The 19,293-nt window shown below is 41.3% G+C and overlaps 1 non-coding gene across 1 annotated transcript; it reads right to left on the bottom strand.

Annotated features, from left to right (window-relative positions):
* Nucleotides 1-232: 232 nt before the first annotated feature.
* On the bottom strand, nucleotides 233-339 carry LOC138997495 (U6 spliceosomal RNA). The gene has a single exon (XR_011468958.1). It is a non-coding gene; the product is annotated as a U6 spliceosomal RNA (small nuclear RNA).
* Between the last annotated feature and the right edge of the window lie 18,954 nt (nucleotides 340-19,293).

The raw sequence follows: 19,293 nt of genomic DNA, 5'->3' as shown, positions 1-19,293 counted from the left end.
ACCTTGCCAATCTGCGTCAGCAGCTTTGGTTTTCATTATATGTAGAATGAGGGGTATAACTATTTGTGCCCCAACGAGGATCACTATTCAAAATTTTTTTTGCATTAGTTTTGCCTGTCCTTGGACAATATAAATGGAATCATAGAGTGACTACTTCTTTGTTTCTGATTTTTCCCCTCAAAATAAATTTTGCTAATGTATTAATAATTTGCTACTTGATATTTCCAGTACCAAAAATATGGAAGACTTCACACCTTTGCGTGTCATCTTTGCCCAGGGGCCATGCTAATCTTCTCTATATTGCTCCAATTTTAGTATACGTACTGCTGAAGCAAGCACACCATCTTAAATTTTTTACACGTGTTTATCACATCTATCCATATGTATCCCACACCGCACACAAATAAACATACATAGGTTTAAAATTTGCCAAGTGTCTGTAGCATGTCTGTGATCCACCACATGAAGTGGACAAGATTGCTAAAGTCTATTCCAAGTCCAAAATTCCTCAACAGAAAAGTTCAGTTAATTTTTGATCCTTTAATTCTTTCTTTTTTCCTTAGATGTCTGTTCATTATGCCATACAAAGTAAAAGAAAATAAATAGGGAAACCCATGTAGTTGCCTTTATTCTGTGTTTAAATAGAGTCATCTTCATACTAAAATATGTACTCCTGTAAAGTAGAGAGTTGGGCATAGTAGAGCCTGAAGGAATAGTATGGTCATGGTGTTTATCTATATACTAGAGCCCTGGTGCATGCATTCGTGCACCAGTGGGGTCCCTCAGCCTTGCCTGTGGGGATCAGGCTGAAACTGGCTTTCTGACATCCCCCAAGGAGTCCCGGATTGTGAGAGGGCGCAGGCCAGGCCAAGGGACCCCACTGGTGCACGATCGAGGCCGGGAAGGGACCGTGGGAGGGCTCCAGGGAGTGTCTGGCCTGTCTCGCCCAGTCCCAATCGGCCGGACCCCAGCAGCAAGATAACCTACTGGTCGGCGAGTCTACCCCCTGGTGGTCAGTACTTGTCATAGCAACTGGTCGAACGCTTGAACGGTTGGACACTTAGCATATTAGGCTTTTATTATATAGTATTATTACTGTCATTCTCTCTATTGCCTCCCACCATCTACCCCCACATCTTTCCAAAGCTGTGGAACTGGTGCAGTCACCACCTGTGAAAAGTATAAGCTCCAAGCAGAAGCTGGTGATGCCAAGAGAAGTTTCCCAGTTTCCACTTAGAAAAATAGAAAATGACATTGTTAATTGGAGAATGGATATCTAGAGAGTTGTGCCAATATTCCCTTATCTAACCAGCTTTTCAAAATTGAACGCAGTCGCTGGAACCACTGGATCAGATACCATCCCTTTTCACATTGTGGGGGAGAGAATTTCAGGACTTCTCAGTCTGTCTCTGGTCAGTACAGATTATATCCAATTTAAAAGAAGGTGAAGCCAACAATGTTAGTTTCATTCCACTTTATTGGGATATATGAGAATTCCATTATGACAAAATATTTTTCATCTAGAAATTTTCATCACACTCAGCGCTGAGTTAATCAGCTCATAGACAAAGCAGTTAGTTACTGCAAGTCTCTAAGATGAAAGGTGCTATAAAAAAGTATAATTATAATAATTAGAATCATAATATTAATGATAGTGGAATTAACACCTCGACCTCCATCTTCCTCTAATCAAAATCTGAGCACCATTCCTGAAGATACAGCTGAAAAAGTCTTTTCTACACCTTGTCCTTCTCAAAAGCAATTAATTTCCACATAAGAAAGTATTATTAGAATTCAAAATAGTTTGAAAATACGATATTACTTTCTAAGGATGTTCTGGCCAATTATTCAAAATAACTCTTGGAACTTAGCAATGACATCATCCTACTTACTATTCCATAGAGATAGGAGGTAAATGGTAGGCACTTCATTTGGGTTTTCTTGATGAATAAGTGAACCAACAATGATATAAGTTTTGAGTGCTTACTACACAATAGTATTTAAGTACCTAAAATGTTTGCTACTCATCATAGCACATTGGGAAAGTAAATATTAAAATATATTATAAAAGAAAAATAAACAGAACTTAATTCTGCTCAGAAGAAACCATTTGTTACATAACATGATCACTCATTTCATTCTAGTCTTTTTTCTAAGCATATTAAAAGTAATAATGATAACTGTGATTATACTCAGTAATACAATTTTATGTACTACTTATTCTAGTTAACCAGTTTTCAGTTGTTACCTTATCTCTTTGGATTGTAAAGACCAGAAACTAATTCAGTTCACTTAAAGGAAATCAACCAACCACCACCAACAACAACAACAAAAAACAATGAAGAAGGTTGTGCATTCTCGAATGGCCACTATGGCCTAGATTTGGAACTGAGAGCTGTTAAAGGTTGAGGCAGCTCTGGTCAGTTTTTCTCCATCTTAACTTTGTTCTATGGCCTCTCTCTTTCCTGTGACTCTTCCTTCTTCCCTTTATCACCTGGATCATCCTTGCCATAGTCTCTAGAAAAAGCTTCAGAAGAAGCCCGTCTGGTTGGCATAATTATTTACCACTGTCCTAACTGAGCAGGAGGGACAGGCCACTTGCGTGTCATCCCTTAGGCCAGTGGTCGGCAAACCGCGGCTCACGAGCCACATGCAGCTGTTTGGCCCCTTCAGTGTGGCTCTTCCACAAAACACCGGCTCTTCCACAAAATACCAACTTCTGCGTATGGGCCACGAAGTTTCAATCGCACTGTACGTGCGCGTCTGCACGTGGTATTTTGTGGAAGAGCCACACCGAAGGGGCCAAAGAGCAGCATGTGGCTCGCGAGCCGTGGTTTGCCGACCATGGCCTTAGGCTATCACCTTACCTGTGACCCTCCTCTGATTGTGTCCAGTTTATTGGCCATGTGCCTTTTAAATGGTGGGATCCAATATTGGAGTCCACGATAAAAATTCTCACCACCATTGGCATGAAAGTGAGCCTTCTACAATCCGCAGGAGTTGAGAAGGAAACAGTAAGACACGCCTACATTTGCATGTGGGATATAGATCTAAGGAGAGAGCAAACTTCTGAAAGGCATTTTCTGTGCATTATTAGCATTTATTCAATTCTGACCTTTGAGCTGTGGGCTGACTTTTCCGGGCATGAAGGTGCCAGCAGGGCTGCTAAATAACAGGCAGGCTTTTCTCCTGTTCCCTTCACTCTCCGGATAACTCATGAAGCACTCTCTTGTTTGATCAATTCTTTTTCCCTAGGAAGGAAGAAGCCCACAGAGCTTGCCTCAGCAAGACTTCCCGGAGGCTCTGAATGAATATCTAGTGGCTCCCTACACACGCACTAGTCTGGAGAAATGTAACCTGAGTCAAAAAAAGCTCTGAGATGCCAGAGCAGCTTTCCACTGGGGTCACATTTTTAAATTGTATTCTGGTGGGACACATGTACCAGACTTTCAGGACATGTCTCAGAAGGCAAATGAACTTCTTCATTTGTTGTTTTATAAAATAAATTTATTCATGTGCTTGTTTTTAGGTTCTTCTCCATTCATTAAATATGTTTATTTCTTTAGCAACTACTATGTGCAGGAAACTATGCCAGATGCTTGGAGTATAAGTGTGAACTGAAAAATCATAGTTCCTCCTCTGATGAAATTTACATTACAGATACGCACACAGGCACACACACGGTCACTCACAAAGAGAGAGAATGAGAGAGGTTGAATAGGTATCAATTGTGCTTAGTACTTTGAAGGAAACAAAAAGGTACAGATATAAGACTATTGAGAGGTACTTTAGATAGGATGGTCAGAGAATGATGCCACACTGAGGCTGAAGGGTAAAAAGAAGAAACTTCACAAAGTTCAGAATATTTTTTTAGAATATATTTTTCTTGATTTCAGAGAGGAAGGGGAAGGGAGAGAGATAGAAACATCAATGGTGAGAGATAATCATGGATCAGCTGCCTCCTGCATGCCCCACATTGGGGATTAAGCCCACAACTCAGGCATGTGCCCAGATTGGGAATCGAACTGTGACCTCCTGGTTCATAGGTCGACACTCAATCACTGAGCCATGCCAGCTGGGCAAAGATCAGAGTATTTGTTGTCTAGGGCTGCTGTAACAAAATACCACAAATTGGGTGGCTTGGATCAACAGAAATCTATTGTCTCAGAGTTCTGAAGGCCAGAAGTCTAAAATCAAGGTGTGGGCTGGGCCACACTCTCTTTGAAGGCAGTAGGGAAGGGTCTGTTCAGGCTTCCTGGCTTTCAGTGGTCTCAGGCAGTCCCTGGCCTGTAGATGGCCATGTTCTCTCTCTATCCTGTCACAATGTCTTCTCTCTGTGTGTCTGTCTCTATGTCCAAATTTTCTTTTTGAAAAAATAAGGACATAAGTCATATTGGATAAGGGCCTACCAAATGACCTCATTTTAATTTGATTACCTCCCTAAAGATCCCATTTCCAAATAAGGTCACTTTTTGAGGCACTGAGGTTATGACTTAAACATATCTTTTTTTTCGGGGGCGGGGGGAGACAATTCAACTCTTAACAATTAGGAGAGAGAGTGGTATAGGCAGAAGAAACACATGTTCAAATCCCTGAGCCAGAATGGAGCTTGGGGAGCTGGAGGGACAGAAGGCTGGTGGGCAGGGGAGAAGCGTGGCAGGAGGAGACCCAGAGAGGGAACTCTGGCAACTGCAAAAACATCAATATGGATCATTCATCCATTTTTGCTGCTCACATCTGCTGTAGCAGCTCTCAGGGGATACACAGAGATGGCTAAGTTTTGTCTTTTCATCTCTGCAGTTCATGGAGTGCAGCTAGGGACAGGAGGTCCCCAGCTGGTCACAGTAGTTGCCAACTTAGATAGAAAATTTAATTTTTCTTATAGACGTCAAATTGCCACTTTAGTGTCCCCTGGCTGGACCAGGAACCACAGGAGCCATCCTGTGAATCACCTCCAAATAAAACTGTGAAAGACAGCAGGACGTGGACTTTGCACCATGTCAGAGAGGGATGCCACATGGCTTCCTCTAGGGATCACACCGCTTGCTGACTGCTGGATCTGCATCGAGAGCGCTGGGTATTGAGTGCAGTGGGAGGGGACATGGACGAGGTGGAAATGAACATTGTGGAATTATTATCTCACTTCAGTCAAATTGTTCTGGGCTTAGGATATTTAAGAACTTGGACTTGAGGTCACTTCTGCCTTCATTTTGTCCACCCTCCATCCCCAGGGCTTTTCCTATGAAAAAAATGCATTTGCATGACTGTATTTATCTTCTTGATGGTGTTATTTCTATTTCCTTTACCCTGTCTTAATCCACTCTCACATATGGGAGTTTATATTTCTTATTTTATCTCACACACTTAAGCCCTTGGCCAGATTCCTTCTCACTATAGTGATTAAATGGAACTTATTTTTTATATTTTTGAATTTCACGTATACATTGGCTCTCTAATCCTTAAACACCTTGCGCAGCAGGTAGCTTGACTACATTTCAATGATAAGGAAGCTGAAGTGTAGAGAATTGAAGTGGTAATAAGACAGTGGCTGTACGTCTGGTGTTAATATCATGCGCTGGGAGCTGCCTGCCTATGTTCAAATCCCAGGCCGTGTGACCATGAGCTTGTTATTAAACCTCTGTGAGTCTCAGTTTTCTTATCTATAAAATGAGGGTGGTGATAATACGTACCTCACAGAGCTGATATAAACATTAAATGAGCAAATATGTGTGAAGGTCTTAGCTCAGTGAGTGGCACATAGTATGAACTAAGTGCTAGTTGTTAAAAGCTGGGTCTGAACTTACTACTACGTGCACTTGGGCAAGTTTTTTAACTTTATTAAATCCTCATCACTCGTATTCTTTCATCAACTACTCTATGAAGCCTTATTGTGATGAATAAAGGCAACAATCCTTATTAGGTATTCAGCACTCTCTAGGCCAGTGGTTCTCAACCTTCCTAATGCCTCGACCCTTTAATATAGTTCCTCATGTTGTGGTGACCCCCAACCATAAAATTATTTTCGTTGCTACTTCATAACTGTAATTTTGCTACTGTTATGAATTGTAATGTAAACATCTGATATGCAGGATGTATTTTCATTGTTACAAATTGAACATAATTAAAGCATAGTGATTGATCACAAAAACAATATGTAATTATATATGGGTTTTCTGATGGTCTTAGGCGACCCCTGTGAAAGGGTCATTTGACCCCCAAAGAGGTCATGACCCACAGGTTGAGAACCGCTGCTCTAGGCTGATGGGAGATGCTGCTTGATTAATAAGTGAGTACGTGTTTAATGTGCTCTGTGGGGTTTATTTATACCACAATTCCATCCCACCCTACAAAAAGTTGAGGAAGTTTCCATTGATATTAAAACGGAAAATGCATCGAATGAACTAGAAATAAAGATCAATGTCCATAGAAGGAGGATGAGCAACAGAGGTTAATGAGTGTTGTGTGAGCTGAAGTCAGGAAGGGAATTGTTGAGCGTGGTTTTGGAAACTAGGGTGCAGAGGTTGAATTTTACTTCACATGGGCTGGGAAAGCATTGGAGGGTTTTACCTAGAGAAGTGATGTGACATATATGTCTTAAAAAGATCTGTCGTGATGTAATTGAATGGTTGGGATTGAGGGGTGGAGCAGCCAGGGGTGATTGCAGACTTCCGGTCAAAAATGTGATGACCTGTAGGGCGCAGCTATAGGGTTAAGCCTCGGACTGACCTGTTGGCAAAGCCACAAACAAGTCCCAGCTTAGAGGGCACATTCCTCTTTGCATAATTAAACTTGACCTTATGATGCTCCCTAGATCTTATCTGGGAAGCTAATGGTGCAGCAAGTGCTGCCAAAACAAGTGAAACTCACAAGAACATTGTAACTATGGTGACCACTACCTTGTTTACCTCTGGCTCTAAAATAAAGGCTCAGCTTGCCTCTGGATCTCTCTCTGTGGCCTGAGCCAGGGACAGGAAGATCCACCGACCCAGCTTATTCTGTCTATCATTTCTTCATCCTTTCGCCGCCCTCCCTCAGGCTCACCAAACGCTTGGCTGAGCTGGCTCCGCACAATGACCAGGACCCTGGGAAAAATGGAGGCTGAGAGAAGTGACCTGGTTTAGGATCTATTTTTGCAGTAACAGTGGACACATTTGGATGTGGGAAGGGAAGAGAGGTGGGATGTTGGAGCTAGTGCCTGGAGGGTGGTGCTGTTTATTGGAAAAGACAAAAAGGGAGGGAGTGGGAAGAAGGGGTGACACCATGAGCTCTATTGGGTCATTTTAAGTTATGCTTGATGGGTGTGCCCTGGGTGGGTGGCCCTATTCCAATGTGACGTGTTCTTATGGAAAGGGGACATTTGGATAGAGGGAAGATGATTTGAAGAGACACAGGAGGAGAAAGCCACGTACAGACCCTTCTTTCACTTTCCTTAAAGGAATCAACCCTGCTGACACCTCGATCTTGGACTTCCAGCCTCCAGGACTGTGAGACAACACAGTTCTGTTGTGTCAGCTACCCAGTCTGAGGAGCTTTGTTATGGCAGCCCCAGCAAACTAATACACACATCCAGGCCATGGGGTCCAGGTTTCAACAGTTATCTTTAGATCCCGGGGTTGAGACAGTCCTCCCCCTGACATTTGAGCTACATGTAGTTTACCACGTGCTTCTCAAGTTTTATGCGACTCACCTAGAAAGCCTATTGAAACACAGAGCCCTGTGCCCTGGGAAGGTGCCCACGGATTTGCATTTCTAGCAAGTCCCAGGTGCGGTTGAGACTGCAGGTCTGCAGACAGCACGTGGTGGAGCACTAGTCTTGCCCAATGCCTACATGGGAGATCTCCAATAAACACCAGATGAATTAACTTTAGGGATTCTACTTTAGACTGAGAATCAAATAGACAAGATGTCTCTCACTCAGTGATTTTTAAGTGGGGACATGCATGGGATCTGCAGAATTCACATTTCTTGGGAGTGTGTTTGGAATATGTATGTATTGATATAGACTTGCGTCCAAGAGAGCTCCTGCAAGCAAGCCCCCCTTCGCCCCCCGCCGCCCGCCCCCCGAAGCTTTAACAAACCTACTCTGACGTTGTTGAGGAGGACCAGGGTCTGAAGGAGAGAAGTAATTGCAGCCGCAGGAGTCTCCCGCTGCACGTGATTGGCACTGGTGGCTGGGTCAGAGGACGCTAATCACCCACGAAGTGGGCTCACCGTGACTCTGACACCACGTCTCCAGGCGCCCGCCGCGGCAGGCGCATCTTTGCTGAATAAATACAGAGTGAACTTGACGGGAAAGGAGAGCTCAGCAGTCCCACACAGGCGATTCTGCAAGCTGTCTGGCTGCAGAACTAGTGGGATGTTTGCTCAGGAAGAAAGAGCTGATGTCAACTTTGCTCCCGTCGTCTCTCAAGGGCAGCGGGAGCCTTGCCTCTGGCCTGCGCTGACACCCACAGAGGGAAGAGTGGCTTCCAGAGGGACAGGTGAAAGGACAGGTCAGCTGGGCACTCGCGCGCCCGTCCCCTCCCTCCCCGCGTGTCATCTTTCCTGCAAGGTGAATTCAATGCCCAGTAATTCCCTCTGACTTTCTAAGAGCCGTGGGACGCATGCGGGTGAGAGAAGTCATCCCGGCACTAATGGGATTAGCGCAGCTTCATAACCTAATCACTCTGACCGGAGAGAATAGAGAGGAAGGCCATGGGCAGGAGGCAAGAGACGTGAGGATAAATGGGAAGTTTTCTTTAAATACCAAGGGGGGGGGGGGGGGGGAGAGAGAGAGAGAGAGAGAGAGAGAGAGAGAGAGAGAGAGTTGTCTAACTCACAAAGGCTGACCTCGTTTCCAGTGAAGGGGCTTGTTACATATGAAATGGGAACATGTCTTATCTTTGCCTCCCCGAGAGGCAATCCCAAGGACTGGCACATAAGGTGCTGTAAGAGCTTTACTGAACTATTAAATCAAGGCCATCCTGATATTAACTTAATAACAATAGAAGCAGCAATCAATTAAGAGAGGCAGAGTGGTGTGGAAGAGTGAGGACTAGATTTGTGGACCGGCACTGGGTTCTACTTTTATTTAACCATCACTTGCTGGGGAGACTTGAAATAATTCGAACTCTCAGGAACCTGATTTCTTTCTTTGTTTTCCCCCTCTTAAATCTTTATTGTTGGAAGTATTACATACATCCCCCCTTTCCCCCCCTTTGACCTCTTCCAGCCTTCCCCCTGACCCCAGGCCTTCAGCACCCTATTGTCTGTGCCCATAGGTTATGCATATATGCATACAAGGTCTTTGGTTATCAACTCCCACCCACCCTCCCCTGCCTTCCCTCTGAGATTCTGCACTTTAGGAACCCGGTTTCCGTCTGGGTAAGACAAAGAGATTGGACTAATTTTTCCCCAGTGTTCTGTGGGATATCAATGAATAGGATATAATGAGTTTACGTTTAATGGTACATGTCTTGTATGTTGATTAATAAGGTGTGCTCCTAAGTCTAAGGCCATCTGTTTGGATATGCAATTTTAGATGACATAAAGGCCTTGCATACGTGGCTCAGATAATACTAGTAAATAGAAAGGAAGCACATTGGGTAGAACATGGATTATGGAATTTAGGTACAACTGATGTTTGAGTCTTATCTGCCATTCACTAGCTGTGCAGCACTAGGCAAGTTGCTTAAATTCGCTGGTCTTTAGCTTTCTTGTCTAATAGTGGGGAAAGTGATCATATATGAGTGTAACATTTTTTGGCAGAGATCGGATTTTAAAAACTTTTGAATTAAATTTATCAGGGTGACATCGGTTAATAAAATTATATAGGATTCAAGTGTACAGGTCTATGATACATCATCTGTATATTGCAGTGTGTTTACCACTCAAAGTCAAATCTCCTTTCGTCGTTATGTATTCAGACATCATAATTCTTCATTTTCCTTGAAGGAGATAACAGGAGGGTAAAGTTTTTGTGTGGGACAGTTTAAGGATGTCCTATGCTAGGCACATTTTTTTCTCATTCATTAATGACCACAAAGGGAGTAACTGTTGTGATTTGATACAAAAATGGGTAAGACATAGCCCCTGCATTCAAGGAGCAGATGGTTTCATAGAGGCAGATGCATTTTCATACTTATTTCCTGTGAACAAAGAGACAGATCTTTGAGGCTTTCATGTTTAGAAAAATTATCTACTCTCTCCATATTTTAATGCAAGGGTAGGGGTGATATAATTGACATAGTGCCAGCACGAGGAATTTCACATCACACAAATGTCTTGCTTTTCTCTTTACGGACTCTCCTTCTTCTGGTTCACAGACCTTGTCTCCTCATCTCCAGACAGCCTCGAGGAACGGCGCGAAGAAAGGCGGAACTAACTGAGCAAAATGAAGACAGGTGGATTGTTGTCTGGTAAGGAAATGACATCAAAAGCTGTTTTTGACCAGACGGTGAGCAAAAGATGTGGGGGAATGGATGCGACCTAACTAAAATGGGTCAAGTCTAGCTTTTCTAGAGAAGTACATAGTACATATGTGTGTGGGACAAGATAGTGTGGAAAATGCTTCCTATTAGTACTACTGAATTTATCTAGGTTACACAGTATTCAAGAAATGGAAAAATAGAAAACACAGGTTCTGAGCATGAGGAGACATTGAGGTTTGCATGTGAAATCAAAGAGATTGACCAGGAATTGACTGACAGAAATGACTAAAGTTCACTTCTAGATAATTTTCTATTGGATTCTCATTTTGTCACTTTGTCATAGAAGTTTCTTTGGTGTTCTTTCTGTGATAGATAGTTTTGGTCATGGATAAGAAGTAGAAAGAAATATATCAAAGTTTATGAAAGGCACATGACAATAAGTTATGATAATAAGCAACATGGTTCAATATTAATTACTATAACAGAGGCATACATGAGTATTGCAGGATGTATTGGGTGAAATGAAGTAGTAAGAGCAGATTTCTCAAAAGAGGTTTAAACAATTGAATGTGAACATATCTCTAGCCCTAGCTGGTTTAGCTCAGTGGATAGAGCATCAGCCTGTGGACCAAAGGGTTCTGGGTTTGATTCCAGGCAAGGCCACATACCTTGATTGTAGGCTCATCCCTGGCATGGGCCCTGGGGTACATGCAAGAGGCAACCAATTGATGTGTTTCTCACATCGATATTTCTTTCTGTCTTTCCCTCTCCCACTCTCCCTAAAAATCAATGGTAAAATATTCTTGGATGAGGATTAACCAAAACCAAACCAAAACAAAACATCTCTAAATGGATTATTAGTTATTCTTGGTATTCTTATCATGAAAGGTAAGATAATCTTGCTGTGGTTCCCTCTAGTCAAGTACAACTTATTAAAGAATCCACATGTTAAAAAACTTGATCGTATAGAGGGGGTTATGAGTATAAAGTAAGACTCAAGCTTCAGTCATGGGAGTCTAAATTGTGTATGTGTGTGTATCCCTTCCTCCCTTCCTTCCTCTCTTCCTCTCTTCCTGTCTCTCTGTCTCTTCTTCTTAGATCTGAGAGTCCCTTTCCAGGAATGCTTTTGCAGAAATCAGATCACATACATTTCATCAAAATAGCATCTTTGGGGTAATCTCCTCCAAATCTGTTTTTGCGGGGACGAGAGGAGGATAATGCGCAGCTTTTAGGACGGCTATGAATGAATCATGAATTCTGACTTTTGCCTCGTTTTGTTATGAACATTTTGTGACTATTAAAACAACAACAGCAAAACAAAACAAAAACAAAACATTGTATTGTTGGAAGGTATCATAGAATATGTAATTTAAGTAAAAACCCAAACTAAAACATTGCAGGCTTCTATCTGAGTTTTTCATTACTAAGAAATGTAAAGTCTTTTTAATTTTTCCTTCTAAATGGAAGCTACCAGATGTTCCTGTGTTGCCATGAAAGTCTGTTTTAATTGGCAGTTGTGGTCTCACAGTAATTTTAAATTGCTACCAGGCTGTCACTTGTGCTTTTGCTGACTTTGCTGCCTCCCCCACTGGGCTAGATTTGATCTTTCCAGTTGGAGCTGTTGGAGCACCTCAATTTATGACAACCTCAGAAGAGATTTACATAGCCCACAGGAATGCAATGAAAATGCCTCGGAGTAGAAGTGTGATGTTTTAAAAGTATCTGAGATCCAGAGGCAGACATGGGGTAATGTCCAGCAGATAGAGGCATCAGAAAGGAAGAAGGGCCTTTGGTCAGATTGGATTATTGTAACATACTCAACACGTGATCAATCACCTTCACATAGAACCTATCAAACGTATCATTGGTGTGGTGATCGAATTAGAACATTGGTTTTCTGTCAGTTTGCTTGCTTTGTCCATCTTGAGCAATGCATGGAGAAACTTCTATGACAAATCAGTGTGACGGATGTTGGAAGGGACGGGGACTGGAAGATTGCCTAGGGCAAAAACAAACATATGGAGGTTGGGACAAGAGGATCTGGAATTTAACCTCGCTCTTCTGCTGGTTGGCTATATGATTGATGACTTGTTTATTTTGTGAAAGGGGGGGGGTGGGATAGTAGGGGATATGAGTCTAGAGATTTTCTCCAGCAAAAAATACTTTAGAATAAAAAAAAATATATATTTTTATTGGTTTCAGAGAGGAAGGGAGAGGGAGAGAGATAGAAGCATCAATGATGAGAGAGAATCATTGATTGGCTGCCTCCTCCACTCCCCCTACTGGGGATCGAGCCCACAACCCAGGCATGTGAACTGACCAGGAATCCAACCGTGACCTCCTGGTTCATAACTGAACCACATTGGCCATGCTAGAATTTTTATTCTGACTTCATTCTCTGAGCATTTTCCTGGTTTTACCTCTTTCTACTCTAGTGCTTCTTACTTTCTCCAAATATGTAGTCCTAAATGCCGCATGCGTTCTCTGAGAAATAATCTTGTACCTAGAACAGGGATGTTAGAGCAAGGCAGGCCTGGGCCTGATCCCTAGATCTTGGGAAAACTGTTTTACCTTTTCTGAAACCTCTTTATCCTCACCTGTAAACTAGATACATATACCTCAGATTGATAGACTGAGGGTTGACATAGAAAATGCTTAGTAGATTGAAATTGCTGAGTGATTGGTATGTGTATGTAAATACAGCCCAACAGTTTTCCGAAGTGGTTGTACTCATTGATTCTCTCATCACCAGCACTTTATGAGAGTTCTTCCACATCCCTGCCAATAGTCTGTATTGCCTATCATTTTAAAATTGTACCATTTTGATATGGTATGGTTTTATTATAGCTTGATAAAAGACATTGAGCATCTTCTCATGCATTCATTGGCCACTTGCATACTCTCTTATGTGAATTTCTTGTTTAAGTATTTTTGCCCATTTTTGTACTGGTTGTTTGTCTCTTATCACTATATCTAAAGAACATAAATAGATCTCCTTGAAGAAAGAAGGAATAGATGCTCTTTAATTTGGCATCCCTGGCCATTCAAGATCTGGAGAGGCAGTAGGGCCTGGTGATCAAAACATGGTTTCAGGGCATGTTGCTTTGGTTTGAATTGCAACTGCCCACTCACCAATTGGATGACCTGGGGCATGCTGTCTCACCTCTCTCTACCTTGGTTTCTACCTCATTGAACATAGTAATAGTATCTACCTTACAGGTTGTTTATGGCTTAGATAGGTTAATATATGTAAAGCACACTGCATGGTCACCTAGTATGTTTTATCAAACATTCAGTTTGTTAGTGCGTTGTCAGAGCTTTCCATTCCAATAATACTATTGATAACCAATTACAGTCAACATTTATTAAACACTTAGTGTAAACCAAGAACACAGTGAGACACTTTACTTGCAGTATCTGATTTACTCCATGGTTGTCCTATGTTGTAGAAATCTCATGACACTCTAGGACTAAACAGTGGTAAGTGACATATTTTTCTGATCGTTTATCCACAGATTTGCTCACCCTTTCCCTATTCCTTTAAGCCTATTTTCTTTCATTATGCTGGAATAATCCTACCAACCCTATGGTGCTCTGTGCAAACGTATTTTTCAACACAGAATAAAATGGAGTGGATGAAAAATGAGACCCAGAGTTGCTGAAAATAAAATAAAGTCAAACTGTTAATTCTTTTCCCCGCAGGCTCGAAAGGCAGCCTTACACTCGTGAGTTAGACTTCCCGCGCCCCTCCATTAGCCAGGCTGATTCTTTACAAACCGACTACACTGACCTTCTGGCTCTTTCTGCAGCCTCTCGACAGCCTTGACTTGGTCCTTCCAAGTGGCTCATCAGACTGAGCTGAGTCAGTGCAGAGTTTTCAGCCAAGGAAGGCCTCTCAGCACGAGGTGTCAAACATAAGACAGCTCAGGCCAGGCGCCAGGGGAGGAGGACGCTTCCTGACCCTGCTCTGAGCCTCGCGTATTCGCAGAGACGGGGCTGGCAGGCTGGCTCCCTTTGATGCCTGGAACAATGAACAGCAGGAATTAAGTCTCGCCATTTCCCCCTCATGCCTCTGTGTGTGTGTGTGTGTGTGTGTGTGTGTGTGTGTGTCACGGGCATGCACTTCATCCTTAGCAAGAACAATGTGGACAGCCTATGACCTATTACTGAGAATAAGCCACTGAGCATCACAACTGGCAGAGAGGTCCCACAGGCTGGGCAATGGCCTTGGTCTTATTTTCCTTCGACTGTGTTTTCAATGAGGAAATTGAGGGCAAATGAAGGGCAATACATTTCCCAGGTGTTTGTGCGTGAGATCTGCTTTTTCATCTTCCCCCAGTGTGGACATTTGCATGGAAAGTCTTTATTGGGTTCTTTACAAAATTCATTGAGTATATTTTTATTGGTTTCAGAGAGGAAGAGAGAGGGAGAGAGAGAGAAACATCAACGATGAGAGAGAATCATTGATCGGCTGCCTCCTGCATGCCCCACCCTGGGGATAGAGCCCATAACCAGTGATCAAACCGGTGACCTCTTGTTTCCTGGGTCAGTGCTCAAGCGCTGAGCCACACCTGGCTGGGCGATTGGGTTCTTCTTGAATGAAATGATAATGATGCCCACTCACATCTCGATGGTCAATATGGACATAATCCTCCCTTTTACAGGTTCTATAACTCAGAGTTCTTGTTGGACAGCTTCTCATTCTAATGACGTCTAGCCTGGGAGTCACATATTTGTGTCAGCATGATGTTAAAAACAAACAAAAAAATCTAAAGTCTAAATTTTTTAAAGTAGGGCATACACTGTTAGGTTGTCATAGAGTAGCATTACTTATATTGTCTCAAGCCAGGTTTAAAAATTTTTTTTACAAGATTATTTTTTATTTCAAAAAAAACAATTTTAAATATAATAATGTTACATGCAATAAACATTACTATTTCAAGAAAAACAGCGTGGCCCAGCCATGGCTGGTTTGGCTCGGTGGATGGAGCGTTGGCCTGCGGACCAGAGGGTCCCGGGTTCGATTCCGGTCAGGGGCATGTGCCTTGGTTGCGGGCACATCCCCAGTGGGGGGATGTTTCTCACTCATCAATGTTTCTGGCTCTCTATTCCTCTCCTTTCCTCTCTGTAGAAAATCAATAAAATATGTTGAAAAGGAAAAAGAGAAAAAAAAGAAAAACAATTTTATAATAATATTACATGCAATAAAAATTAATATTTCTAGAAAAAAGATTTTAAATATAATATTACCAAAACTGCACTAACATAGTATAATATCACAAAAGTTGTAGGAAATATTAAAAATCTGCATATAACTGGATTATTTCTATTCTGTTCTAAAATATTTTTTTTCTCTGGCTCTATTTTGGTTCATCAGTTTATGTTGTTCATTATATTCCACAAATAAGTGAGATCATGGGATATTTATCTTTCTCTGTTTTCATATGTCTCTTGGCCTTCTGTAGGTCCTCTTTTAAAAAATGTCTATTGAGGTCCTTTGCCCATTTTTGATTGGATTGTTTATCTTCCTTTTGTTAAGTTGTATGAGTTCCCTGTAAATGTTGGAGATTAAACCCTTATTGGTGATAACATTGGCAAATATGTTCTTCCATGCAGTGGGCTTTCTTGTTGTTTTGTTGATGGTTTCTTTAGCTGTGCAGAAGCTTTTTATTTTGATGTAGTCCCATTTGTTTATTTTCTCCTTAGTTTCCATTGCCTTAGGAGCTGTGTCAGTAAAGATATTGCTAGGACATATGTCTGCTATTTTGCTGCCTATGGCTTCTTCTAGGGTTTTTATGGTTTCCCGTCTTATACTTAGGTCCTTTATCCATTTTGAGTTTATTTTTGTGTATGGTGTAAGTTGGTGGTCTAGTTTCATTTTTTTGCATGTATCTGTCCAATTTTCCCAACACTGTTTATTGAAGAGACTGTCTTGACTCCATTGTATGCTCTTGCCTCCTTTGTCAAATATTAATTGAGCATAATGGCTTGGGCCAACTTCTGGGTTCTCTGTTCTGTTCCATTGATCTATATGTCTGTTCTTGTGCCAGTACCAGGCAGTTTTGAGAACAGTGGCTTTGTAATATAGCTTGATATCTGGTATTGTGATCCCTCCAGATTTGTTCTTCTTTCTTAGGATTGCTGCAGCTATTCAGGGTCTTTTTTTTTTATTCCAGATGAATTTTTTGAGAGTTTGTTCTAGGTCTGTGAAATATTCTGTTGGTATCTTAATGGGGATTGCATTGAATCTATAGATTGCTTTGGGTAGTATGGACATTTTAATGATATTGATTCTACCAATCCATGAACACGGTATGTTCTTCTATTTGCTTATGTCTTCCTCCATCTCTTTTCTCAATGTCCTGTAGTTTTCCGAGTACAGGTCTTTTACTTCCTTAGTTAAGTTTATCCCTACGTATCTTATTTTTTGTTGTTGTAATGGTAAATGGGATTGTTTTTTAGTTTCTCTTTCTGTGAGTTCATTATTGGAAATCTTTTACAAGTTTATTGGTCATGCTTGCAGGAATATGAATTTGTGATAGCCATTCTGAAGATGCTTTACTACTTCTGTAGGCATTAGGATCGTTAATCTGAAGAGTTCTTAGATTCTAAAACTTAGAGTCAGCTGGCTATCAAACTTGATTTTTAACATTTATTGTTAAAGATTTGAATATTTTCTCTAAAGAGAATCTTGGGTAGAAATCCAATATCTCAAACCAGCAGCAGTGGCGCTGCTCTGCTGGGAGGCGTGTTGTGGGGATGGTGGATGAGGCTGGGAGGTCTCTGAGTGCTATGTCTTGGTCTCCTTCAAGGGCCCTGAGGCACGTCTATAGAAAGCAGGGCTCTTAGTTTGAAAACCACTGAAAAAACCTGCCTTTGCATTTTACACATCAGAGACTGGGGCCTAGACGTTAATTGGGCATAATTTCCAGGCAATGTTCTCTCTCTCTTTCAGTGCATCTAAAATCTTGCCCAGTGAAACCTTTAAAATTAGCTCTATAAACCCCCAAAAGCCATGGGTTTAATTATCAGGATCATTAAAAAAATTTATATATTAAAAATTTATAAATGTACAATTTCCTTACAAATGAAAACCAATCTATTATTAAAATTATTTTATGACTTATTTGTGTATCCACTTACTGTAATTTATTTCATGAGTTGGCCTTGTAAAGTTTCTTGGCATTTTTACTGTGGTATCTAATGCAATGATACTCACCCTGGAGACTATAGACCTGTTGTGTCTGTGTACCCCTTTTTGGAGTTCTCAGGTTTGAGTACTCTGTTAAAGTAGAAAGAGCATGAGGATTATAGGCAAGAAGACCCATCTGAAATCATACTATAGGTATTCTATCTGTGGGATCTATACAAAGCTGTTTGACCAAATCTCACTTATTGCTTTTTCAGAATAAAGAATCTTTATGCCTCGTTGATGGGCGTGTTCTGAATATTAAGTTGTATAATATCAGCATCCACTCAGTGTTTGGAATGAAGAAGGCAGGCAGCAAGAGTCATTTCTGCTGTACATATACCATAATTGTAAGGATTGATTCATCATCGGAACCTCCCAGGTAGCCCCTTTGCACTTGTTAGGCATTCAGGAAGTGTTTCTGAGTGATGAATAAATATTACCGAAACACGAGGAGGGAGGCTTGTCTTCAGACTCGAGCAGTATGTATAGCTAACAATGTTCCTATGTTCAGAAGAAAGGGTGGTGGTGGGGAGTGGACCTGTGAATTCTGCCTGCCGCGCAATAGGCATATTACAGACCAAAGGGGGCCATCTCAGAGGAAGGAAACTTTCCTAAATAGGAAAGCAAAAAAGAAAAAGATGAAAGATCTTTCTTTCAACAAAGAACTGCTAGTACTTAACTTGTCAGGACAGGATTTTGAAAAACAGCATTCCCAAGTATACTTTTGTCAAAAGCCTTAAAAAGAAGCAATGCGAACCTGGTTCCCACCGGCCTTTTATTATTTCTCGCTGAAAATGGTTTGCAAGGGCCTCATTTTTGAAAACTCACCACAGTACTGTGAACATGAAAAAGCAAACCTGCTTTTATAAAGCTGATGTTCCATTGGGTATGTGAGGGCTCAGGCATAGCATGGCCAATTAGAGATTCTAGCTGTGTTTGCACCAGGCCCAAATAAGGGAAGAAAACACAAAAAATTCACCCCAAACATGAACATTTTTTTTTGAAAAATGCAGGAATAAACGGTTGCTTATATTGAATGCAATTACAAAGCACACATAACCGAAATGCTTTTCCCCATATAGATGCCACTTTCATGAGGAAGAGAAACACTTGATCAGAATGCTACAATCTTTGAATGGTGCTGTAATCACCGACATTCCTAGACATGAACGGATAAGATTCTGGAGTATTTTGTACATCATCAAAAGATGTTTACATAGTCTGAAAATTGATGGTTCATTAACTTTTTCTTCAAATATTCATCACACACTCAGATGCCAGGCACTGCTCAATTTGCTGGTGACACAGGAGTGAACAGAACAAAACTCTTCCTCTCATGGAGCTTATGTTGTAGTAAGAGTAATTGAAAACCAGTTCTTAGATATTTTGGAGGGTATTGAATTAGGCAATGAAAGACCTTCATTATAATCCTAGTCCTTGCGTAGCAGGTACTTGCTTAATATTTGTTTACAGAATAAGTTTTCCTACTGCCTGGTTGTGGAATCTTGTACAAATCAATTCAGTTTAAGTTCTCCACCATCATAAAATATGAAAGTTGTACTAAGTAGTCTATTAGCAAGTTCTCAACTTTAAGATCTCATGCTAATGTAGACATGATGGTTTCATTTTCTGGAATCTTCAGTTTTGTTCTGAAACACACATGAAACAAAATCGTATATGACAGAGCTCTCA

Source organism: Myotis yumanensis, unplaced genomic scaffold (genome assembly GCF_028538775.1).
Source record: "Myotis yumanensis isolate MYYU_CA2020_CCGP unplaced genomic scaffold, mMyoYum1.0.hap1 SCAF_18, whole genome shotgun sequence".
Classification (NCBI taxonomy): domain Eukaryota; kingdom Metazoa; phylum Chordata; class Mammalia; order Chiroptera; family Vespertilionidae; genus Myotis; species Myotis yumanensis.
The sequence above is the reverse complement of the archived record's forward strand: the minus strand, read 5'-3'. Positions and strand labels throughout refer to the sequence as shown.